At 48.2% G+C, this 25,618-nt stretch overlaps 1 protein-coding gene across 3 annotated transcripts in view; it reads right to left on the bottom strand.

Annotated features, from left to right (window-relative positions):
• raraa (retinoic acid receptor, alpha a) overlaps positions 1–25,618 on the bottom strand; it is a 156,909-nt gene that overhangs the window by 99,402 nt on the left and 31,889 nt on the right. For 2 of the 3 annotated variants that reach the window (XM_088622887.1, XM_088622890.1), the window contains exon 2: positions 13,384–13,501. The exons of the other annotated variant lie outside the window; for it this stretch is intronic. The gene's annotated coding sequence lies outside the window, so the exon portion shown is untranslated. The remainder of the gene's footprint in view (positions 1–13,383; positions 13,502–25,618) is intronic. 3 annotated transcript variants of the gene reach the window in all.

Here is a 25,618-nt window from a genome sequence, read left to right as displayed (position 1 = left end):
TTACAATTTCCTGTCCAAAGTCTAAAAACCATACTTGTAGGTTAATCTACCTCTGGGAAAACCATCCTTGGTGTGGGCACATGCGTGTCTGTGTTTGTGTCTGTTTGCCCTGTGATGGACTGGCATCCAGTCCAGGGCGTATGGTGCCTTTTGCCCCTGGCTTGCCAGGACAGGCTCCGGCTCTTTTCTTGCGTGCAAATATTATGTTCCCCTTCTCCAAAACCACACTCTCTGGGGCAGATTTTGCATTAACAAGTTAAAGATCTTCCAACCCGTGAAAAAGGAATAGTCAAAGGAACCAGAGCGAATGCCATTCGCTTTATCAGTTCTGCAGATACCTGGACAATAGTGAGATATTTGCAAAAACAAGTTCGCCTGAATCGCTTAATCTTGAGAATCCATCACCAGGAACCAGTTTCAGGAGAGTAAGTCGCCGTTACCGATAACAGGTAGAATCTGACACAATGCAGTAAAGATCCTTTTACTAATGGTGCACTTATCTTTCGGAGATAAGGACTCTCACAAATGGAAAGAGCCAGCATGTGGAACAATGGAAGGAACTCAATGTCAAAGCCACTCAACTAGTAAAAGTGCTAGGAACTCTTCAAATTAGGGGTTGTAGAAGGTATTCCTGAACACTTTCTAAATTAAATGTATTACTGAAGCATTAACACAGTGACAACTTGCTTGGTTGCAATGAGACCTTAATCTCCATCTATGAAATGGCTTCAACACTGGGTTCTCCTCCCCACTTCCCCACTGAGAGCTGGTGTGTGGGGAGAGTACTGGCGCACTATGGCTGCCGTCACATCATCCAGGTGGGGCTGCACACTGGTGGTGGTGGAGGGGATCCCCATTACCTGTACAGTGCTTTGAGCGGGGTGTCCAGAAAAACACTATAAAAGTGTAATGAATTATTGAGAGCTACTACTGTAGACGTACTGGACATAAAACTATACGCAACTGATGTCATCAGCTTGCAGCATGTCAAGGGCTGTTAACACCATAAGATGGGTTACAAACGAGAAGAGACCATTGGCCCATATAATCCATTCAGTAGTTAATACTGAGTTGGCACCGTACATGTAGCTAGGCTGGAGTTTCATGGTTTATGCCATGCTGAGAAGAGAAGAAAAGAAACAACATTTCGGCTGGCGAAAGAGAAAATGAAAACGGAAAAGGGAAAGACACACACCCCCGTCTCCGGTGTCAGCACAGGCCCTTCAGGTAGCAAACGGAAGTGATGGCTGCAAATTCTCGCCCCGCTGAGCAGGCACACTTTAAAAAGTGGAGCCGGTAAGGCGGCAGGAAGGAAAACCGTGCCACGCGTTTCAGAATGTGAAAATCTGGTGGACAGCCCTAACCGGGGCCCAGACGTCCTGTGTACCAGCCAGCTTGGATCACTTTTTCCTTCCAATCCCAAATTCCCAAGCAAGGCGATGGAACCAGACCACTCCGGCTGCAGGGACAAGCACTTCATGCACGACCCTGGAGTCCAGTCCAGTCCAGTCCCGTCTCCGGGAACATCTGGGTCGGCTCGGGCACGGCACCGCCTTGGGAGAACCGGGAGTCACTGCGCTGGGCGGGCTGTCCGGGGGGGCTTGGTTTTCCTCTTTCCCCGTGTCCGAGACTCGCCAGCCAACCCAGCAGTGAAACGTCACGGTGACTCAGGGCGGCCGCAGAGTAATGTCCAGCCGGCACAAGCAAAGGGCCAGAGCTCCCACCCCTGACACCTGGGGTGTCTCACTCCCTGGCAGCCGGTGGTCTCTGGTGAGCGTGTGGGAGGATGTGGGCTGGCGGGGGGGGGGGGAGGCCAGAGTGGCTGTACAGTCCTGCTGCCGTTACCCTTGCTGGTGTCTCAGTGGGGCAATGAGTCATATTCACTGCAGGGTCCCATTTGTGAGCAACCCTCAGCCCTGGACAAAGTAACAACAAGACAGCTACAACAAGACAGGGCTGGGGAAACGAAAGATGAGGACGTCAAGTCAACTCCACTCCCCTCGTGTTGGAGGAATCTCTCTCTGCCTCTCGATCGATCCGCAGTGTTTGGTTTTTCTTACGGTGAGCGCACATGTGGGGAGCGCAAAGCCTTATCCTTCATGAATACGAAAATGGATCAAAGTTAAAACTGCATTAGCTCTGCTCTTCCCCTGCCGAGTCTCCGGCTCTTGCTCTCAGCGGGGTTAGGGGAAGGGGAGGGGAAAAAAAAACTGTTTCCCTGCGCTAAAAGAAAACGCTTCCCAGGCGTAAATCCGATTTCGAGACAAGACAGAAAAACAACATTGGCAACAATTTAATTTTTACATTTATTTTTAATGCCTCTGAAGAACTGAGTGCTTGAACTCATAAAATACCCATTCAAAGCGTGCTCCCAGGCAATCCATTAGCCACGCATTTAAGACCACAAACATAAAGCCAAGGAGCTCTGGAAAACCACAGTCGTTTGTCCTGTTCCTATACAATGTCACAGCGTAGCTCGGGGGGCTGGGGGCTGGTTTGGCACCCCTTTACCCTCTGCTATTAAAAGGTGAAAAGTAATTGATTGGACTGTTTCAATGAGCTAATTCTCTGTCCTGAGGGATTTAGCGGATGAGTATTGATCGGGAGTAATTGATTGATTGGCGTCGCTGAGACAGTGAGTCAACAGCATCATCACTCTTCGTGCGCAGATCTCCGCGGGGGCGCCCCAGAACACGGTCAGCACTGGCCCTCCCACAGCTAGAAGGGGGGGGGGGGGGGAGGAGGGGACTGAGGCAGCACTTATATGCTGGAGCAATTCAAGACTGTGGAGTCAGTCTCTTTCCTTAGAACCTCCTGCCCCATGCCTGAGGGTTTTCTAAAACAGGGAGGCTTGCGATCAAAATTTGCCAGGGTTCCAATCCCATTTACACCTAGGCCTGTAGACAAATTAGATTTGGACATACAGGGGAAAGACCTAACTGCTGGTATCTTAGCTGTATCTGAAACAAGGCCGTGAGCAAACTTAAGAAGAAGAATATAGTTTGATAAATGAGGCACATATTTGTCAACGCTGCTCCTGGGTTTACTGCACAATCGTTCACGCTACAAGAGGTCGTTACAATGTTCTGGAGAGCAAACTCACTTAAGATACAGGCGCCAGCGCTAATGTGTAATCACATACGCATACAAGTATAATCTGAAGGCCAGACAGGGACACACTGATCATCCAGCAGGAAGGAAAGTCAATAAGTTAAGTGAATTTGTGAGTTATCCACCGAATGCTCTCCAAAGGTGGGGGAGACTTATTTTTCATCACGGTCCCCCTACACATCCCCAGACTTCTGATGATGCTTCACAAGGTCTTAGACGCCCTTGTATTCAAAGGGCAACAATATGTCTCCCACACTGTTCCTGCAGCTCTGACCTCTGCAAGCTCTTTCACTGCTGTCTGGGGGATGAAGACGAGGGCATCCTTCTGCAGCTCGATGGTGTGACTCTGTGCCGCTCTGCAAGGGGTGAAACTCTCACCCCATCTCGCAAAACCCGAATGTTATTTTTTTGTCCTACCAAAGCCTACCCTGGAGGTCGAAACGACTAGCTGGGTCCAAGCAGCACAGAAGGGGCAAATGACATTAGGAGGGGCTCCATAACCTTGTGGGGGGAAGCGGAGCCAGAAGTGTGTGGATGTGCAAGGGGTCTATGAGGAAGAGTTACCTCCTCTTGTGCTCATGCACTGCCTTTCCTACTGTCACACAATCGCTCACACCGGTAAGAAACACTCCACATGCAATGCACGAGTGGCTGGAGCACATCTAGATGAGTCAGCAGTTACAAGATTCCAGCGTTGACATGGGGCGTATCTGCAGACGGCTCATGACATCCCTCGGACGAAAAGCACGAAAAAAGACCCCCATCCCCCCCACCCCCACCCCACTCACACTCACAGATCCAGCTCCCTCGGCACCTGCAAAGATCAGCTCGTTTTTCCGGGAGCAGAACTTCCACCTGCGACCCGCTGGATCAGACGCTCAACTGCGGTCTGTCTCCGATTATCGGCTTTCCCGCCTACGCAAGTGAGAAGACCCTGACACTGTCTGTAAGGAAGAGCTCTCTCTCTGCTGCCATCGTGAACAACTGTAGCGAGGAAGACAGCACGATTCAGGCCTCAGCTTTAAATCTTTCTCCTCTTCTCCTCTAACAGCTCTCATCAGCTTCCCTGAAAGAATATGAAGTGACAGCCAAGGATGGCTTTTAATTGATAGTAAAGCATGCAATAAAACTATTAATACGATAAACAAAGAAGACGCAAAGGGTAGGATGTTAAAGAGCTTTGACTGAATGTTCTATTGTCTCTGTGAAGCATCTCTAAATGGCAAATACAAATCGCAGCACTATTTACTCAGACCCTTGATGAGCTGTAACTAAATGTTGGTTTAGCAAAGAAAATGCAGGTGCACATCCAGATGTTTCAACAGTTATTCATTAAAGTGGGATAAAAACGCATAAAAAGGAACAATGAGTATATCAGGAACATTAGAGTAAAATACAATTACATTTCTTTATGCAATATTTTCCAATGCATTAATGCACAGAACTGATTAGCAGGATATCTTAGCCAAAACCTGGTGCCTCCCGTCATGAAACTCAAGCCTGGGCACACACAGACATTTTAATAGGATAATACAGAGCCTGGACCAATGACCAATGATTAAGAGGACATCAAAAAGAGTTCCTGATTTGTCAAATACAAAAGACAGGGAATGTATCATTTTGAACATCGTGATTCCAGGTGCTCCAGATTCCCTCCGTCCTACAAACACGCGCAGGCTGGAATAATCTGTAGCTAAATTGTCCCTGTGTGAGTGTGTGTACACTCCAGGGGGCCCCTCCAGCATGCTACAGTATGTACTACTGAGGCTTCGTGCAGCCCGCACTAGGAATAAACAGCACCCCATTAATTCATTACAGATGGGTGGCCTTATTGCATTTCTTAGGTGCAGCTCCACAAATGACTGGAATGCCGGGATGTCTAAATCTGAGACTATAGTCCTACATGAACAGACAGAGCTCTTTTGGTTGCTAAACGAATAACAGGCAGAATGAATTGCACAGGACGCTCGGTCGCAAGGGTGGCTGGGCTATTGTTATTTTCTTTAAAAAAAACGAGTAAAAAAAATATTCCGATGAAGTGGCATGTTATCAGTTTGGGCTATTCCCGTCATTGTGAGGTTTAAGTTTATTTTATTTTCATCTCAAAACAAGAACACCAGGCCCTGCCAAACAGGAAGAGGTACACCGGGGAGTCTTGTTAACAGTTTCCACTCTCCACAGCAACTGGAAGAGGGAGGGGGGAGGTGTGGACATGCTCAACACTCAGAGCTCCTCTCCAGCTCTTTCTGCGCACTGAGAGACAGGGAGAGAGCCGAGGGAAGAGTCTGCTCCCCTGCAACACCCCCTCAACGAAACACCTGCCAAGTGCCTTTGCCAAACAAGGAGCAAACGTTACCGACCGGTTTTTAATTAAAGAGGCTTTAGAGATGCTTAAAGGAAAAAAAAAAATAAACACCGATGCGTGCACCAGAGATTTGACTCAATGTGTGCAAAAATTGTCCAGAATTTAAGACACGGCCTCACAGACTAGAAAGATATCAAGGTCTCACCCTTGTCTTAAGGATATCCTGTAATGAGGAGCAAATTCACAGTGACAGGAAAGACTCTTAACAGCAGATCTTGAAAGTCACTTCAGGCTTTGCAATGACCTTGATGATCTGAGCTCGTTTAGACCCTAAAGGGTTTAGCAGAGCATGAGCAAGAACTCTTACATTGGTTACAGCTCATAAGGTTTCTCCCTCTGCTAAAACAACACTGAGAAAATAAACCATATTTAATATTGGGCAAATAAAGGGCCCCTGTGTAAATATAAATCTTATCTGCTTTTATCCACACCAGCATAAGAAGAAGTCGGCGGTTCAGTGGTGAAACTTTCAATTATGTCTTGCTCTTTCTCACTTTTATCTTGCGTTATTCAAGATGCGTCAAGGCACCACCCTACTGTCAAACAAACACCCAGGTACTCCTCAAGGTGCAAGATTAAAATATCTGCTGATCCTGCCACACAGGAGGGGAGGGAGATGCAATTTAAATTCAGAGAGAACAGCAAACTAAAAAAAAACATTTCAAGCTCAATTAGCCTGTCATTTTTTATTCATTATAGAAAAACATTTTAAAGTTAATTCCTATACTTATACTACTAGAGATTTTCTTGCAGGTAATTGCACACAAATAACCTGCAGGTGTTTCAAATGAACCAAACATAAAAAGCCAGGAATGCTTTCTGCATTTAAAGAGACAGAATATATATATGCAATATATATGTGATTATACAAATAGTAAGATCTCTGAATAAATCCAACTCAGGAGGGCTTATGCATTGATTTAATTGAATTGAATGCTGCATTTAACACACAGCACAGCAGATGAACTGAATGCATACCAGTCCTAATTTCTTCACCTACTTCTTAAAATAAGAAAAAAAGAAATGAAAAAAACAGCACACTGGATGGTCTAGCCACTTACAATAAATTCCTTGCAAATAAACAAGCAAGCACAAGATGTTTCTGATCTCGCCCAAGCTCCATGAACAATCTTTCTATTTTCACACAGCGGTTGCATTAGAGTGGAGCAAAAAGCAATCGTATCAAAAGAGAAACGAGTATCCAGAGATGATCTAATACAGTTTTCCACCTTAAACACTTTCCAGAAAGGGATGCAGTGTCCTCAGATCCGCCAACGATGCCGCGGTGCTTTTAAAAGCTTCGATTTTTTGCATGAATAACCAGAACATTGCGTGCTTATATTTTTTTTTTGAACTCGCTGACGAAACCGTCCCCATACATGCGTAATCCTATTACAGAGAAAGCTCCACGAGCAGGCTGCGGTGACTAAAAAAACACAGTTGATGTCACAAGAGAGCCGGCAACATGCTGCCGCCATTGCCAAGGACTTTTAAAGATGAAGAGAGACAAGGCCGCAGCTAGAGAGAGAGAGAGAAACAGGGTAAACCCATTTCATCCTGCAACAGGATTTTTCTACATCGCCTGTCTGTGAAGATGATGGCAAAATGCAAATGGTTTCCAAGCAAACGATATTAAATTTTGAGAATCACATCCATTTTGCAAGGAAGACATGGGAGATGCTGGCGGAATGATAGATGACGCTCTGAGCTTTAATCAGAACGGCGCCTGTGGCATTTTTCGGGAAGTATACAGGTTAATCAGTCACTCCTGTCACGTGACCCAGGCTGACATCGGCGGCGATCCGTCTCCTTCCCCATCAGCAGCCCGAGCACCCTGGCCCCATGGAGGGAGGTGCTGCTCTCTGCCGCGTGTGTCCCGTACCGGGAGGGGGGGTGGGGGGGTGTCGCAGATCCACCCCCGCGCCCCCTGACCCCCACCCAAACCGCTCCACCTTTCGAAAAGCAACGAGAGTGGGGCAACAGGGAAGAACCATCACTCTTTTCCAGGTTATTAAACCGCTACAGCAGTTCAGAATGACAGTACAGCTAACAAGACCAGCAGGAGCAATTAGTTTGGCTATATGGAACAAAATATACCCACACACACTGACATTAATTCTATGGGAAACCACAGCCTATAGCTACCAGTGGGACACTAAACCTCCCACAAGTTCAATAAACTCTGTGGGCCAATGAGGCACTGCAGTCAAACGGAGTGGATTGAAAATCAGGCTGCAGGCCCCGTTAGCCTGATGACAAATTTACATGCGACGCAGGCCTGGGCTGATGCCAACAGGCGAAGTGCTCTTTATCGGAAGATACTGCACTGAGATAAAGTTGTCAAATGTTAGAAAAGTGGGAAGGACGCACAGAACGTTTTGACTGGGCCCTTTGTGTCACTAGCATTGACTGAAATACAAAGAATACTATGACACAAGGTAAACTTCAGGGACTTCAGTCGCAGCACATTTTTAAGCAAAACTGAAGGCCTGCTCATCATTCACCGGGGAACAGTCCACCAGATGAAAAGCATTTAAAACGGTCTCAGAATGCTGCTGTCTGTGATTACCCAGCTGGCATCCTGCGCATAAACACACTTCCCTCTGTCTGAGTCACAGGACCTCCGCTGACAGGTCTGCTCAGCTGCTGCTGCCCCTCGGCTCCAGCCTCGCCCACGGGTCTCAGCGCTCATGAGGAGGCGGCCAGGAGCTCATCTGGCAGTATCACACCTTCTCCAGACTATCGGCTTGAGTTTGGCGCGTTTCAACCCCCGTTTGACCAGCCCTCGATAGCCCCGCGGCCCTCCGGTTTCACCCCCCTGGCCCCACAGCCTCCTCCTCGACAGGAACAGCCCACCCGGCAGGGCGCACGCAGGCCCGACCGGTACCCCTGGCAGGGGGCGAGTCGGCCCAGCAGACAACTGCAGAATGAAGAAGTGTGAAACGTATACGAACAGTTTCTGTTCTCCTGCGGTGATGGGCATTCTTGCACTCGAATGCCAAAGCAGTGGGAAATCTCTCCGATCCTCCAGGCCACGCTGTCAGAGGTGGTGGGGGGGGTGGGCCGCGGACATGTGTGTCCTCTGGGATGGTGTCCCCCTCTGGCCCCAGCTCAGCGATCCATCACCTACATTCTTCTTCTTTCTGATTAGAGTCAGGTCATCCATTTCCCTGGGGCTACTCCTCTCCATTAGCAGGGTCTGCACTGCGAGGCCACAGCCCTGAGCGCCACTCTCCCACCCCCACACCTCTCTCTCTCTCTCCGTTTTAATCATGGAGGCATATCCCATCCATATGGGATGGGCTCCCTTGTGCAGCTCTATCATCATCATCCTCCTAACCCCATCTTAACCCCACTTGGTGAGTCAGAGTGAGGTGCAGGGAGCACCCTCAATACAAACAAAAGCGCACTGGGGGGTGGGGGTGGGGGATCTCACTTTAAGGGCACCCTAATTTCAGGACCGTGCAGCAGGAATGAAGCATCACAGCCCTTCTCCTTCTAGGCCTCCACGTTGGCCATCAACACGACGTGCTTGTCAGTTCCAGCTCTCCATCTAGCTTCTCTTTTCTCTAGGCCTTGTGTGATGCCTTGTAATAATAATAATAATAATAATAATAATAATAATAATAATAATAATAATTGCTTACACTTATATAGCGCTTTTCTGGACACTCCACTCAAAGCGCTTTACAGGTAATGGGGATCCCCTCCACCACCACCAGTGTGCAGCCCCACCTGGATCCACCTTTGTACCTCACACTCGGCTTACATGCGTAATGGAAGCTACAGCTTTTTAACAGATTTCATATTACCCTGTTTTGTTCAAAGCTACACAGCCAAAAATAATGCTTTTTTTTAAATAAAAAGAGAACAAAACCAGAGAAGAAGATAACCTGCCATCCATTTCACTACTTTTTAAGTCTTTCAAAGCTAAGGGCGAGGCCCTCCTGGATCTCCCTAGTAAGGGCAAACACTCTCTGCACCTTCTGCTGCGGCCTTGTGATGATAAAAGGCTCCGTATTGCTTGATTTGCACAAATTTTTCATTACCACCAATTCAAGAAAAAGCCATATCTAAGCCAGTTCTCTACAAACTCATAAATCAACTTTATTCCCCTCCTGAGTCCTCAAATTACACTCCTAAGGCTGTTGTTGTTCCTGAGCTTCCTTCATTTTTTCTTTGGCAACCAAAAGCATTGCACAAAATTACAACACAGACTGGACACTCCTGACAAATCTTTTTCAGGGTGCTTGCTTATTTCCAATATAAGAAGAGGGCTGGGAGAAAATTCATTGACTTGGTGCCGAGCAAACCTGAGAGTTCACCTAGTTCTGTTTTCTCCATGTGCGGGTGGCATAGCATAATAAGCAAGAGGTTGGACTTATAACCGCAAGGTTGCGGGTTCAAGTCCAGACGCTGCTGCTGTACCCTCGACTGAGGTTCTGCAACCCAGTTGCTCCAGTCCAGCCAGCTGTGGGGGCTGATCGCTGTAATGGACAGGGTTAATGGGGAGTAACACTCACTCTAGTCTGGTTCATGCTACAGAAAGCAGGATCTGCTCTGCTGTGGCTCTGGTATGGACTTTACGGTACGCGTGTGTGTGTGTTAAACGACACTGTAGCTTTAAAGGCTGGAGACTACAATGCATGACTCCCACCCTCTCTTTCCATTATCATTATCCACCACCCCCCCTCCAGTGCCTCAGGAGGCCACCAAAGGCCCAGACGCGTCCTCCCGAACTCAATCACACACACCCCTCGATAACACCCGTGATGAATAGTGTAATTGAACATGGTGCTGGCTAATGTTGCTTTGCTTTGATTCAGAGGAAAGCAGAAGGTGATTGCCTTTCAGGATTTATTATCATGGCTGTCTTATTAAAATACAGCCAGTGATTTGGCACTGACACACACACACACACACACAACCTCAGTCCTCACATCCAGTGCCAGAACACACTCGTTCACCTGTACGGCAGCACACAGCATGCATGTAGATATGTACAAGAAGAAAAGATTTCCATTTCCTCCTTTTACATTTTTTTTTTCCCCCTGACAAACGGGGAAGCGGTTCTGTTTCTCTCGCAAAGTTTTTTTCTCGTCAACATCAAAGGCTCTCGTGTTAATCTCTGGGGATCCCTGAGAGCAAACTAGGCTGGTAGCAGAAGTCCTCCCCGGGTTTAAAAACGGAACAACTCGCAGAATTCTAAGGGGGAAAAAAAAAAAGCACTCTTATCAGACAAGGTGCTCCACGGTTCAGAGGGGCCGCGCCACACAGCGGAAAAAGAGTTTTGAAAGGTAAAAAGAGAAAATGACACTTGTGCTGTAATGCAAGAGTTACCTGCATGAGTTCAGGCGCATGTATGGCGAAGAGGCTGGGCAGGGACGCTTGACCAGACTATTAAGGACTGAAACCGGCGAGCGGACTGCAAGTGTTCATGGCCCTGGCCACACAATACAGAGCCTGCCCACACCTGACTACTCCAGGAGGCACGGAGGCTTTAAGTGGATTCCAGGGTCTGTTTCTTAAGGCTAGCTCGATGCAGGATTGGGATTTTTTTTTCTTCCTCTGTCCAAACCTGGCCGCAAGGCTTAATTTCCTTTGATAAAACACCAGACCCCTGCAAGCCCAGTGCTGACAGCGCGGACAGAGTTAGAGAAAGAGGAGAGGAGAGGAGAGGAGAGGAGAGCTGTAATACATCATTGTTCTTCCCCACTGCTGTCCCAGAGCCTACCTGTCTGCCTGCCCGCAGGTACGAGAGGAGCCCCACTGGCTGGGTGGAGCCACCAGCACACAGACAAATGGTGTTATTAAAATTAGTAATTTACTTAACCGATGCCCATACCTAGGCTGATGTATACAGGTTGTACAAATGTAAAACCAATAATAATACTATGTGACAATTTAATTACATATAGGCAAAATACTATCACTTACCATTATTGTGTCAAAGTCAACAGGTGGCAACAGTGTGGCCTAGTGCAAGAGCAGGAGAACACTCCTTACAGGTCAATGAGAAGAGTGGAATTGTAACTGGGACATCAAACCCCTGCAGTGCACTTGAAGACATATTTTGCACCCCTCCCCAACCAAGCACGATTTTCCTTCCTGCTGGCCCAGAGATTTGTAACGAAGAGCCCAGAAATCCACAGGGGTCCCTGAAAACCAAAAGGGAACTCTTCTCTTCCCAACTAGCAGCATGGAAAACCAACTCATCGTGAATCTGGTCACCTACAGCTTCTATCCTTTAAGATCATTTATCCGTAGAATTACTCGCAATAAATGAACAGATGATTATTCAGTGGGATTTAGTGTTTTAGGGGGGGTTCTTGGGGCAGGACTGGCCAACATGGAAAGGCTGAAGCCCCCGATACTAGTTGGTGATAATGACTGGAACACTTTCCAAAGTCCTATATACTTTGATGGATGAGAAACCTTCACCAAATATTTCTGAACACGTTTAACAGTGGTAGAGCAGACTTCGCCAATCCTGCAGATTCAAAGATCTAGCCCTTTAGGCTAAAGTCACCACCCCTGCCTCCTACATTCCTGCCACATCTCCCTCGATCCGGCAGGAAAGTCGCCCCACGAGCAAGAGGCCCGAGACAGAATTCCCAAGCGCCGGCTGTTGCTTCAATAAACACAACACCTTCATCCCTGCACATCCTACGGAGGGTCGCTCTGCTCTCGCTTGGAAAAGACGGTGTCCCACTCGGCCAACCCCAACATGCAGACACCTTATCTGCAGCTTCAGCGGCAGGGGCAAGCCCACCGCGATAAGGGGGGAGAGAAGCAGGGACTCTTATCAGAGCCGCGAGCCGGGAACATGGTGTTCTCAAGCCAGGCTTATCAGCAGGAGGGGGGGGGGGGCGGGCCGCACCAGCGGCGTGTGGAGAGAGAACAGCCTGATAGCGCTGGGAGTGCAGCACGCGGGCAGGGGGCGGCTGCGCGAGGAGATCCCCAGCCGGGCTCGCCTGCTCCGTGGCCCGCGGGCCCCAGGCCGTGTAGCACTGCGGACCAGACGATGCTTCGCGATAAAAACCACCCAAAATCCCCGGCAGATCCAACAGCTGCTCGAGATCCTAACGGGTATTCGGGGAGTTTGCCGTGTTTGCAAGATGCATTCTCGGTGTGGCGGTATTTGGGGGGGGGCTTTCATTTAAGGCCGCTACACATGGAGAAGAACAATACTGCAAACACACTGCCCCTCGTGAGCGAGAACAGAAAACTGGGTCAAGTCAAATATCTGGACTCTTGAGTGAAAAGGATCTCGTTCAGTCCATTCAAATAAGAAAGCAAGGGCAGTCGGTTTATATATATATATGCACACATTAGGTAAATGCTTTCATTTGCCAAGTGACACACAAGGGACAGGGAATTTTGCCCAGATGCTACAGATTCAGTTCCATCTCACACCAACTCTTCTGTGCACTCAGATGTTCGCATTTTCCCCATTCATTCAAATACATCCGCATGTGAACATGCATGTCTGAAACCACACTCGGACGACACACTGCAGACAGAAAGGCCTGCATGGGGCTTTTCCATTGCAGGGAAACAGCCCAGCGCTGAGCTGCCATTCTCACACACATCCTCGTTAAGCCCATTTCACCAGCCATGCGATGCCAATGAGCGCTAACGAGGGCGAAACAGCTGCCTGCGACTGGATGGTACCAAGAGCCAAATCAGAAGCCTCTTCAGACAGCATTTTCACCTCATGAAATAATTATCGCTAATTAATATTCACACATCCCGTGATGCAACAGAGTTTTATTTCGGTAAGCAGCAGGTTTGAAGGGAGGAAGTGCAGTATTTAATTACAGAAGAAGGACCCGCTGGGACCAAGCAGAGGAAGGGCTGGGGAGAGGGGACCGAGAGAGACGCAGGGCTCGGAGAAACAGGCCTACCTGGAGTTTCCCTGCTCTAATGAAACGCTCCACAGGCTGATGGAGTGGCCTTCGTCCTGATCCACCGAGCTCCTGGGCAAAAAGGCAGGCAATATTGATCGCCCGTCACCTGCGCCAGCTGCAGGAAAAGAACAGGAATTAGCTTTAAATGAAGTTTATTAGCTATATCAGTCAGGTCTGGGCCTCGCACGCAGCCACTGTGACACAGCCTGCCTGGGGGGGACTAGGGGAAAAAAAACGCTACAACCAGCTTATTGCTTTAATAAATACCAGATTTGTGTTAAACACCGCCAGTCGGATTTATCAGGCGCTCAGAAACATGCGGTTTCCAACTCCTTTTTTCTGGGGAAAAAAAAATAAAATCTCTGCAAGAACCTCCAGGATATTTCTTTTTTTTTTTTAACAGCCCACCTCTCCTGTGACATGAAAAACAAGATCCATCGGTCTAATTACGTGTGAACAGACGCGCGCGTGATTCATTTAAGAATTAAAGTCTGGGTTCATAAGCTCGTGTGTGCACAATATAGGCCCATCATCCCTGGGGGGTGGCAGACTAGCAAAAACCCCTCGTATGTCAATAGGCAACATTCAAGCCCGGGAAACAAATTTAATTTAATTTAATACCATATCTGCTAATAAGAGAATTAATACATTTAAAAAAATGACTAGGATTGCTGCACGAGTTACGCTGCTCACTGGCCCATGTTAGCAGTTAAACAGAAGGCACTTTTCTCTTATTGCAAAGCAGGCAATGGACTCTGTCCCGAACGCTGTTCAGGGTTAAATTATTTTCTATTTCCTGTTTTGATAAGGAAGGGAATGCATTAGAGATCCCTGGAATGAGAGAAAATGCAGACTGAAACAGTGAAGGAACGAGGGCTTCTAGGCCTGCGGGTCTAATCAGGGGAGGTCACTGCGCGCTAATGAAACTAACTACAGCCCCCCGCTATCTGTATTTCACGCGTATCCGAAGAGCTCTGGAGTATTCCGGATCCGTTCCCGGAGGGAATCGAGCGACGGATCTCCACGGCGCAGTGCACGCGGGACGTGGGGGCGCGTCGGACGCGCGGGGGTCACACTGGAGCAGAGCGCACAGCTGGCAGTGCAGCCGAGCGAGGGGAGAACTCCCACTGTTCACCTCCCCCGCCCCTCCTGTGCGACGCACTGCCGAGTCACTAATGGCCATTGTGTCTGGTGCAGGGCGGGACCAGGGAGGAGGCACACGCGCAGCGAGCCCGGCGTCCCCCAGAAACACCTGGGCCCACGGGCGCCGCCAGACAGGCCCCGTGACACAAGGACAACGTTGGCTGTTCGGCTTCGACGGAAAAGTACTTGAGATTGTCACAAAACACATCCACCCCCCTCCCCCAGAACAAACTGTGCCCCAGTGACTCCATCGCCCCCCGGGCCTTGATGCCATTCCTGTTCCTCTGCCCAAGGAGCCCTCCCTCACAGGAACAAGAGCGCGCGGGGAGGACACGAGCAGGGGGCACAAGAGCGCGCGTGGGGAGGACACGAGCAGGAGGCACAAGAGGGCGCGGGGAGGACACGAGCAGGAGGCACAGGGACCCTCACAGGAACAAGAGTTCTCAGGGAAGATACAAACAGGAGGCACAAGATGACTCAAGGATGACAGAGCAGGAGGCACAAGGACCCTCACAGGAACAGGATCACTCGGGGAGGACATGAGCTGGGAGAAGATTTAATCTTGATTAAAATCTGTGGCACTTCTTTACTGTGGACCATTTCTAAGACCAGTATGACATCGTTTAAGAAGAATCGTCATTCCAGTCACAGAAATGCAGCTTTATAAAATGCAGAAATAAGTAAGCCCTCTCCAAAAGAAACTCTTTCTCTGGCAAGTTGGTCCTCGGACATAAGTAAAAAGTATCACAGCATTAACTTTTACACCAAATATGATAAATACATGCAGTACCAGGCACACCCCAACTCCTGTGGATTCCAGACTGTGGATATGAAAATGAAAAGAGACTGATTGTCTTGAGGGCTGATTCCCTTAAACTGTGTTATGACCTCATAAGTGAAAACATCACAAAACTATCAAAGTTTGAGCTTTAATCTAAGGCAACTTTTGTAAATAATTTACATCTGTTTGTGGTAACAAGGCCTTATGCATTGTGAAGGGCCTGATTCAAACGGGCAGAACCATGCAGCAATGGATTATAACTAATATTGGAATAAAGCTATGACTTACACTAAAGAGCTCTTATGTTATTATCGTGCTTATACCCAATTTAACAAAACTATCAGATTTCCTCCTCGCTGAAGAAATGAAAGACTGGTGCTATATGCACTGCAGGGGCGAGAGCTTTGTAGCTGTCCACTTGGTATACTGTTTAATTTGAAAAAATCAGAAGAAAACCTCTGGAAAAGACATTTTCCTATTCAGCTGAAAAGCCACTGTAATTTACAGAATTATACTGTATTCTCATGACAGGTGTTAGATTTCCATGTCAATAAGAATCAGTTTCTGTAGCCCCTCACACTATACACTACCTTCTAAAGAATACCTTTCCTTTCGAGTAGCCATTTCACTGGGTGACCATCTTCAATTCCGTTTTCCTTAACTCAAGTACTCTGTGGAGGCACTTTAGTTCCACACAGCCCCAAAAACTGGCTAACGTAGCAGTTTAAAAAAAAATGATTAACATCATGCTTTCATTTGCAATAATTCTTTCCCACAATCATTTTATGGGATGAAGCCGATAAAAAAAAAAAGCGTGCTGCTCTAAAACTCACTTCCTTTACCCTTTTCCCTGGTCGGCTGGCAGAGGGCCTGCTTCATCTGAATCCCGCCCAGCCTCACAGGAGTACGTTCCTGAATGTGCCAGGTGACAACTTTCATCACAGGTCGTTCGTTTAATACAACTGGGTGAGAGGGAGTGAAGACGCTGAGGAGACCTTGTTCACAGGACGCTCTGGCAATCCACTCTGGCACATTTCAGGGACCTCAGATCCACCACCCACTCTGAAGGAAGGGTTACAGTGAGCCGTACACTGGCACTGCAGTCTGAAGAACAGGGCACATCCATTTACAAATACAGGTTTCACTGCCACACTGATCACTTGACACAGGACTGCAGAACGCTCTTTGCTAGTCTCTGAATGCTCCTCCTCTCTCCTGTAGGTTTGAGAGTCACGTAAGCGAACGACACAGAGCTGTCTGCGTGGTTCTCACACATGCACGGTGTTTTCCGAAAGCCTCGCGCGGAGCCTCTCCAGCGTGTTCCACAGGACACTATCAATAAAAACAGCCTGCCTGGCTTGTCGTGGTTTGTCACCTGCCCTCCAGTCTCCTTGCGATCTCCGTCTCTCTAATTAAATTTCCGCCTGGGCAGCTCGGAAGCTTCCCAGCACCCCTGCGCTGATAAATTGTCCAATCTGCTGCCAGGCCCTCCTCTTCTTCCCTCGGCAAACAGGGACTCGGGATGAGGAGCACGCTGCACGCTGCCTCGCGCCCGCAGGGCTCCTGAGTGTGCAAAACCCAAAGCACCGGGCAGCGTCCAGACACACCGGACCACAACTGCAATGCCAGTCCTTTTCTTCACTACAAACTCAAAGCAGGGAAAATAGTAGCAACCTCTTCCGATTTCTGAACCAGAAGTTTTTCAGCAGAGATTTTCTTCCAAGTGCACTGGAGCTGCCCCAGGCTCGTATCTACCAACTGCACGCTCCTATTCTTTACGAAGGTGAAAAAGCGTCATCATAAAAAAAACGCACACCAATTTATGGGACACAAACTCCTACTACATCAATAACAGCGTATTGCCATAGGCTAAGTTACAATGCAGTCTTGATCTAGGCCTAAGCTGGAGAAAAAGGTAGAAATTTGAACTTTGTGATATACTGTATATACAAAACAAAAATTATTGCAACAGTGCTGGTCTTCAAAGACCAAAAAATCAGGAAAGAAGGGGTTGAAATTGTGAGACTGGACTTTGTGTTCTAACTTGCCGTTTTGTTTTACAAGGTAACAAATGACTCTGCAGCTGGCCAAGAGGATGTCAGCACTGCACCACGCGCCTAAATCGGGCTTGCGACCACAAACAGTCCAGTCTGCAGGCACCTGTGCCTTCTCTCACCAGCGCAAAGCAGCAGAGATCTCCGGACCTGCACACACCTCTCCATCTAGACGGATTCATCACAAAACTGGCACCGTTTTTATTTTATTTTTCTTTCTGCTGTTGCTGTTAATGTTCCAAGCCCACTAGGGAGCTACTAAGCCCGAGGCAAGATGCCATTAAATTGAGATCCTAATTTGTGCAGCCGCAACTGTGCGAACTGTGGGCTGCAGCTCGGCTCCGGGATGGAACCAGCGAGCCCACACGCACGAGCCGCTGCCAAGCCCCGGCACCGCCGCGGAGGCTGCCCGGACAACACGGCACACCGGCGCGGAGCCCGCAGCCCGTCACGGACCACACGCCTCCGCCGACAACCCCCGTGCTGAAGGAGCGCATGAAGCCATCGGGAGGACGAGGCTTTAGGCACACGGGTCTCAGAGAAGAGGCTTTTAATTACATGACATGATGCTCTTCCACAGCTTGGCATACAGCATGCTCACACTGCACTACTATGAACTAACTAAGCTTTCCTGAGTGGTATGAGTGTGATCGCGATGTTCTTTTTGAAGAACGGAAAGGCTCTGGGCATCAAGGAGGGGGGGGAAGTCAACCGAGTGAAACTGTTCCCCCAGTTCCTGTGGCGAGAGAGTATCCTGGGTGGGAGAAAGAGTGGCAAGGGGAGACCCCGCCCTCACGCACACACCTCTACACGCTCCTGGGAGCGGGATGCGTCAGGACCCTCACCCGCTCAGCAACTGCAGACCCCAGCGCTCCAGGGCTAGAGCCTCCTAGCGTCCCGTCCCGGTGGGGGCCCGAACCCCGAGTTCCGATTCTGATCTGGGAGCACCGCACTGCCGCCCCCTCGCGGAAAGAGAGACGGGACCTTCTTGAACGGATAGACGCGCGCACCTCAAGTTCGCGGGAGTGCGAGGGGGTGGCGTTACCAGCAGGAGCTGCAGCCCGTGCGGGAGAAAGGCTTCTCAAATACTTGAAGGCCCAAACACAAGCTGCTGGCTGGGGCAGGCAGTCCATACAGCACCTCGCCTGTCTCCTGAAACCCAGTTCCCCAAACCCATCGGCAGCACAACAATTAGCTCTGTAAACGTCTTCTCCCCATTCCCTCCAGTCTAGATTACCCTCCTGACCTCCCGTCTCGTTCACACACTTCCTACTTTTTCATCTCCACTCACAGAAAAATCAAAGCTCCTTCTCCAGCACAGCAGGCTTCCTCAATGACTATAAGACATACGCCCATGTGTGCCAAACACGGTCACCTCTCTGCAGAATATCCAGGTGTGCTTTTTACACAAATGGCTTCTGAATTAAACACTAGCCTTACAAACGGGCAGATAAGCCAATGCAAAAAAAAAATGCAAACAGAAGCGCCGTGCTCTTTCAGCCTTTGAGTAAATCTCTCTCCCACTGTGTGCTTTATGGAGCAGCAGCAACCTGTTCCCTTTCAGCTCTCCTCCTCCTCCTCCTCCTCCTCCTCCTCCGAGAGGAGAAGTCCTGGTCTGACAACATTAAGACTTCACCGTGCAATTCCGGGACGACGGGGCGGCCAAACTGGAGAAGAGCACAGGGCAATTTCTCTCCCTGTCAAGCAACCCCCCCACCTACACATACAGCTCCCCACCCCCACCCCCACTGCTTTCTCCCCCTGACCCGGCTGCCTTGCAGGGCAATTACCAAGCTGCACTTTATCATGGGCCCTGCGACAGGCGCTGACGGGGCTCACCCAAATAAATGAGGCGGGGGTCGAGGGTGCCTGCCTGCCCTCCGCTGCACATTGGAGGCAGCTAAAGAGGTGCAGCGGCAGGAAGGTGGGTGCGTCCCCCCCCCCCTCCCCCAGCCTGCGATCCCCCCAAAAACTATTCATCAAGGGGGGAGCAGTGTGGAACTAACAATGCTGTCGCCAGCTCGCCCTCCAGTAGGATGCACGGCACCATTAAGGAGTACCGCAGCCACAAACGCGTGAAGGAGTCCCACGCAGGCTTTCAGAGCAGCGGCTGCAAACAGAGGACCGTTAACACAAACCTAAGGGAAAATCCATATGGACTCGTGCATGGGAAAGACACAAAAAAACCAATGAAAACGATCGACAATCCTTCTGCGGTTTGTGCACGATGCTGTGTGCGTCGCCTGCTTTATACAAAATTACTGTCTTTTATTCCTTTTTAACACAACGCCTTCATTCAGTTGGTTACTATTCCAGGGCTAAAATTCAGCAGCTCACATCATTCCCATTTCCAAGTGGCTGTGAAAAAAAAATCAACCCTGTGCTATAAGACGTCTGCAGGCTGTCTTATGCCTTTGCAATATCTAAAGGACAGCTTTAGCTGCATACTACCACCCGGTCTCTTACATTATGCAGAAATGCTGCAGAGGGGCAAAACTATAGTCTTAAAGGACAATTTCTAAACAGGAAAAGCTTCTAGCTTCTGCATCATTAAAGCTGCTTTAAGTCAAAAATATTCCTTTTCATGATTGGTTAAGAAGAGCTAGGTAAAGTTTTTCAACAGGCCAGAGACACATGGTTTTACTTTAATAAGAGAAAAACACAGAAGATAAATTCTGAAATCAAAGCACTATGTAAATTATCCAAAGCAAAAATACAATGGCGAGGGGAAAAAAGGGAAATGTTTTTGCCCTTAGATTTCAAAGTGCGATTTGAAAGTTCAAATGATTATGCTTGGAAACTAGAGACCGAAGAAACAATATGCTGAGCAAAAAAAGAACAATCACTAACAACTGCACCAAATTCCCAAAGTTACTTTTCTGATAAAAACATTCCATTTTGTAGCAGATGTTGACATTTTATTGAAAGGATACAGCTTAAAAGAATAATGCAAGTTAACATACGAAGTTAACAGGGTCTGTCGAAAGAAGGTCTACTGTGAGAGTCATGAGCTAGTAGAGGGCTTGACCACTGCTGGACTCAGCACAAGCTGTCCACCGGGGACACGTGCTTTGCACCAGGTTACTGGTTCTGTCCCATTCCTCTCACACAGCCCAGACAAGCACGTGCCTGTTCACTGGGCTCTGAGCTCCAGGCTCCTGCACTCCTGAGCTTATGGCACCAGACGTTCAACAGGGCTCAAGTCTGCCAAGCAGGGCAGCTCATCTCACAAGAAGGACGGTGTTACATGTGTGGAAAACATAGCACATGTGTATGTGTGCAGTTCTGTTAGCATATAACTGCAGGGAGAACAGCAAGCAAGCTCCCTTTCCTTCACACAACCCACTGGTCGAAGCTCCAATGCGTGTAAGAGCTGGAACAAACAGTTCAAATGAAACTGAAGTCAAGGCAGGGCATGATGGTATAACTGAGGGCTCGGCTGCATCACAAACCAGCAGGGGGTGGGTCACCAGGACCTCTGCCTTAGGGCAATGCAGCGAGCTCCTCAGTGGGTGCGAGCAGGTGCTTTAGAACACGGGTCCTCAAGCCTGGTCCCTTCATCACCAGTGCTAATTAGCGCCGCTAACGAGTCTCAGTCAGGATGATGCCACAGGAGCAGCCTGGGTGTGCGGCTCTGCTGGCATGTTGGCTCATCCTGCTGTGACTGCAGGAAGGGCAGCAAGTGAGCTCCCAGGACCTGGCCTCCATGTAGCGGCCTGCAGTCTGGCTGCCATCTCACACTTCATGGGCCACTGCTGCCCAGACCGTCGTCCCTGGAGCTCCCCATCGCTCTGTCTGTTCTACACAACTCTGTTCTCAAGTCCGAGCCACACTCGCCAATGTCCAGCAGGGTGACCGACACAAAACCCGGATTCTTCACCGAAGAGGGCTCGGCTTCACTGCTGGCCAGCCCAGCCTGCTGATGTGGTTCATAAGCGGGGAGTACAGGCTCCTTTTTCAGGGTATTCTTTCCTGATTTTCACCAGACAGGACACTCAACAGGCTCGCTCACCTGTGCTCTATCAACTCCTTCAGTGGGGTGATTTAGTGCTTATGCAGTCAAAATTGCTTAAGTGTAACACGAGGCAGTCACAGCTGATAAATTAATCAAAATGGTGCCAAAAACACCAATATCCACAATCCAGATACTTTTTTTTTCCTAAATACACAAGTGCAGGAACAGAGCAAGAAGAGTCTTTTGATGCTCCGTGTGTATGATGTTTTTTCTAATATAATCACAGCAGCTCAATGAACCACAGATCAAGGTAACAATTTCAGAAAAATAATAATACCCAAGGCCAGCTGACCACGTCACTGAAGCAATCTCAGAAGAAACCAGGCTTTCGTGCTTTCATTGGAATTCGCTGGTGCTTGGTGAATCGCTATAGTAAAAATTTGCTTGGCACCAGCCACTTGGGAAAAAAACAAGAACATTTAAAAAAAACAAACTGTTTATCCTTATGTAGAGCTAATAGGCTTATCGCCTGCTTATCATTCTGCAAAGTAAAGGGTTATCTGTTGTGTGCACTTTCAACTCTGTGGTAAAACAGAGCCGAATCTACTAATAACAAACAGCACCCAGAACAAACCTCACCCGCTGGTTTGAGAAGCTGCTAGCTCAACCCATTCTTTTCCTGGGGTTTATGAGGTGAGCATTAAAAATGATTGTTCTAAGATTTATATTCAGACATTTATTAATCTGCTTTTGCCACGACTCTGATGAATTTTTTATATTGTTATGGATGACTCGGGAGAGGAAGATTAAAAAAACAATGAATAACCGCAAAGACCAAAGAAAGGGTTTTCAGCGAGGTATTCCTGGGAACTGCCCTAAGTGAACATTCAATCTATCAATCGACAGTGCTTAAAGCTGTTTGCCATCATTAAGAAGGCCGGTGTTTGTTTATTTATGCTCCAGGGCACAGTGTGGTAAGGCCTTTCCTACAGAGCAAAAAAAAAAGTTTTAATTCACATAAAACTCCAGCACAGAACGTAAATTAAAAGTTCAAACACGCACAGGCTTCCCTGAAGTGTACAGATCGCCTCTTCATTTTCACTAGGGCTGAAGAACGCAGCAGATCAGGGTAGGCAGTTTGTTTTATGAATTCTAAACTATTCGAGGTATTTCGGCGGTGCTCTGTTAGGCCTGTCCTCACAACTGCACAGAAAAAAATAAATAAAGCAGGAGTTTGTTTCAGTGAAAGTCACCATGCTTTCCAACTGGGGCAGCTTCTCTCAGCTACAAACAGCCCATGACATTAAAAAACAGGCAATCGAATTTCAAGCTACAGCTGTGGAGTGTACGCTTAAGCTTCATAAAGAAAAATGACAAGAAAACCAAACCAAACACCCAGTGCCCGGTCAGTTTTCAGCAGTAGGCAAGTTTGTTTGAAACTGTTTAGGGCTTAATGGGGTTTAAATTTGGCTCTTGGGTGGGAGGTCACAGGACAGACCAGGTGGGTACCGGCACAGCCATGGGCAGATAACCCAGCAAGACAAATGGCTTTAGCAGGAGGGCCAGTGACATTTCTGTTTCATGTTGTAATGAGAGGCGACCCCAGAGGTCAGGGTGCCAATGAGGCAGTGGTTCATTCCAGCACATCTCCGCTGAAACCCGAGCCAATCCAAACATGCCCCCCCCCCAACACACTGCTGGTGAGGGAGATGGAGGGCCAGACATGGCACATTCCACTCTTATCTGCAGGGCTTCTGGAGGAGAGAAGTGTGTGTGTGTGTGTGTGATGGGGCAGAAAAGACAACTCAAAGTTGGAATGTATTTACACTCCACATTTGAAAGCATTTCATTCGCGCACAGCCTGACATGTTGGATGTGGAATCTTTGAAATCGTCGGAGCGCTCAAGCTCTCTCTAGAACCATGAAATTGCTAATGCATGCATGTGTGTGTGAAGACAGGCAGGAAGAGTGTGCTGTACTGCGATAGACGTGTCACACTGTACTGTATTGAAATGCACCGCACTGCTACATATTATGCACATTACACATATGCAATGTTTGCAATACTGTCCTTCTGTGCAAAATTGGTTTAGCAAAAGCTGTGGGAGCTCGTGTGAATGAATGGAAATGCGTGAGCATATTAATCTAGGGTCTGCTTCACCATGACCTTTTCCTGGCTTGGAGCCAGTGGGCAGAATTGGCCACACAAGATGCACAAATGTGAAGCAAAGTGCATGGGGGTGCAATCAGTCTGCAGTCTTGGTCAGGTGGACATGTTGACCAAGAAGGATGTGGACAACCTTTGGGGTCTCGACGCTTGTATTCTGTTGCAATACTTACGGGTCTCCAGCTGTACCCGAGCTGACCCTGCTGCTGAAGAACCCCTCAATGATGAAGAACCTAAGGCTTGCGAAGGAACGGCTACATAAGGCAACGATCTAGGACCCCACAGGTCGGTGTACTGAAGGCTGGATGACGGGAGAGGTGCACCACTGTTCCTTCCACAGACAAAAGGAAATCCTCTGTACTTAAACTGGTTAAACCATGCCACACGGCAGGCCAGGTGGAACTATCCTCCATGTCTCCATCAGCACAGCTCAGATTCTACCCAGCTGCAGGTTCCCCTTGCCAGTGAAGAAGAATTCACCCCATTCAAAGATGCTGCAGTGACAGATACCCACAGGACTGGGCTCACTTTAGCAGGCCTCTGACAGGCAACAATCTCTTTAGGATTGACCATAATGTGGTCTCTAAAGGAAATCCAGCCTCCTTAAGCTGTTTTCAGGCATTTGAATGAGAGGATTGGGACCTATACAGCAGCCCACGCAGGTCAACAGATATGTGAACAGGCATTAGCCAGGCAAAGAGTCCTCATTCATTTCCTTTTAGTTTTAAATCAACAGCTTGTGAAGCTCACTGTGAATACCCAGTGTCATGACAAGAGCAGGCGTTCGATTTTCCTTCCCAGAGAAAGTAAGATAATCAAACACTGCTGGTAAAAAAAAAATGCCTTAAGGACTATTAAACTCGCCTTTTATTCACAGCATAATGATGACACACGAGTGAGGGACAGAAAAAAAAAATCAAAGAGACGCGCTGATCCATACAAATCCGACATCAAAACAATATTTTTTTTTAAAACTATGAGCAAAACGCAAAATAAAAAAAAAAATACCAGCTTCATTCTGGAACACAAACCCCCCCCAAGGACAGCACAGCTTTCAGGACACCTCGCACTGTTTGCACAGGATTGATGGGCGGCAAGCGATCAAAAAAGATTTATTTTCTTTCACAGACACCTTCTGCCCGAAGGCACAACTGGGCCCTTTCTGGAAGCCAGGCTAATCTAGGCTTGGTCACTGCTCGTCCCGAAGAGCCGTCTCCTGCATGTGGAGGCAAAGCCAGGAGCCCCGCGGGAGGAATCTGGACTGTAAGAACTTCTGAGCTGCAGGCGAGTCACCTAGAACGCACACACTGAAGGAGGGCAGCACCAGGCCGCTAGTCAGAAATTAGGGGCGTGGTTTTCCAGCCTGCAGCAGGAAAATTTAAAATGACAAGATCGAAACCGGAGCACGCCTTGTGTCAGTCAGGAGCTAAGTGACAGGTAAAAGTTGCAAAACCACATGCAACACAAACGCGGGCCATGCAGGGTACAGTGCACAGTCTCTTCCCATCAATGCAACTCAAGACCAGGAAGGGACTGCGATGACACAGCGCTGGGTTACTCAGCATTCCTACACCAGATGTGCATGTTCAATTCTGCGCGCTTTGAGATCGGTCTTCAAAAAGCCTGGCCAGATGCAGCTGTGAATGTGGATCGCCCCAGCCCCCAGCCAACGCGGATCATTATACATTTTATGAACAGAGCGAGGCACCGCGGTGATAATCGCCAAATCTTTGGTGTAAAATTTATTATACCTCTCCAAGATGTTTTTCAGTTCACTGTAAGTTTATCTGTAAAATTTTCACTGCTGTGAGTGCAATCAATCAGGAAACTGGAACAAACAAGCCTGGCTGGTCTCAGAACTCAGGGTGGGTTTTCTTTTCTGGTACAGAGCGCATCTAATGACACCGATTTACTGTCAGTTGCAGTAAAATAAAAAAAAGCTTATGAAGGCATGCTTGGACCATTATAACTGAATTAGAGTGAAGCCTGTGAACTTTTTTATTGCCTCACTTTTATTAGTTTATTCTTCTTTAACTTTAAACACCCGCAAACCATACATCTCAGTCCCTGAGCTCATAAGACGATGGCCTTTTCAATCAATAAGCTTCAAATGAATTGACCTGACAGCTCAG

This window comes from Lepisosteus platostomus, chromosome 28, assembly GCF_059453375.1.
Source record: "Lepisosteus platostomus isolate fLepPlt1 chromosome 28, fLepPlt1.hap1, whole genome shotgun sequence".
Classification (NCBI taxonomy): domain Eukaryota; kingdom Metazoa; phylum Chordata; class Actinopteri; order Semionotiformes; family Lepisosteidae; genus Lepisosteus; species Lepisosteus platostomus.
The sequence above is the reverse complement of the archived record's forward strand: the minus strand, read 5'-3'. Positions and strand labels throughout refer to the sequence as shown.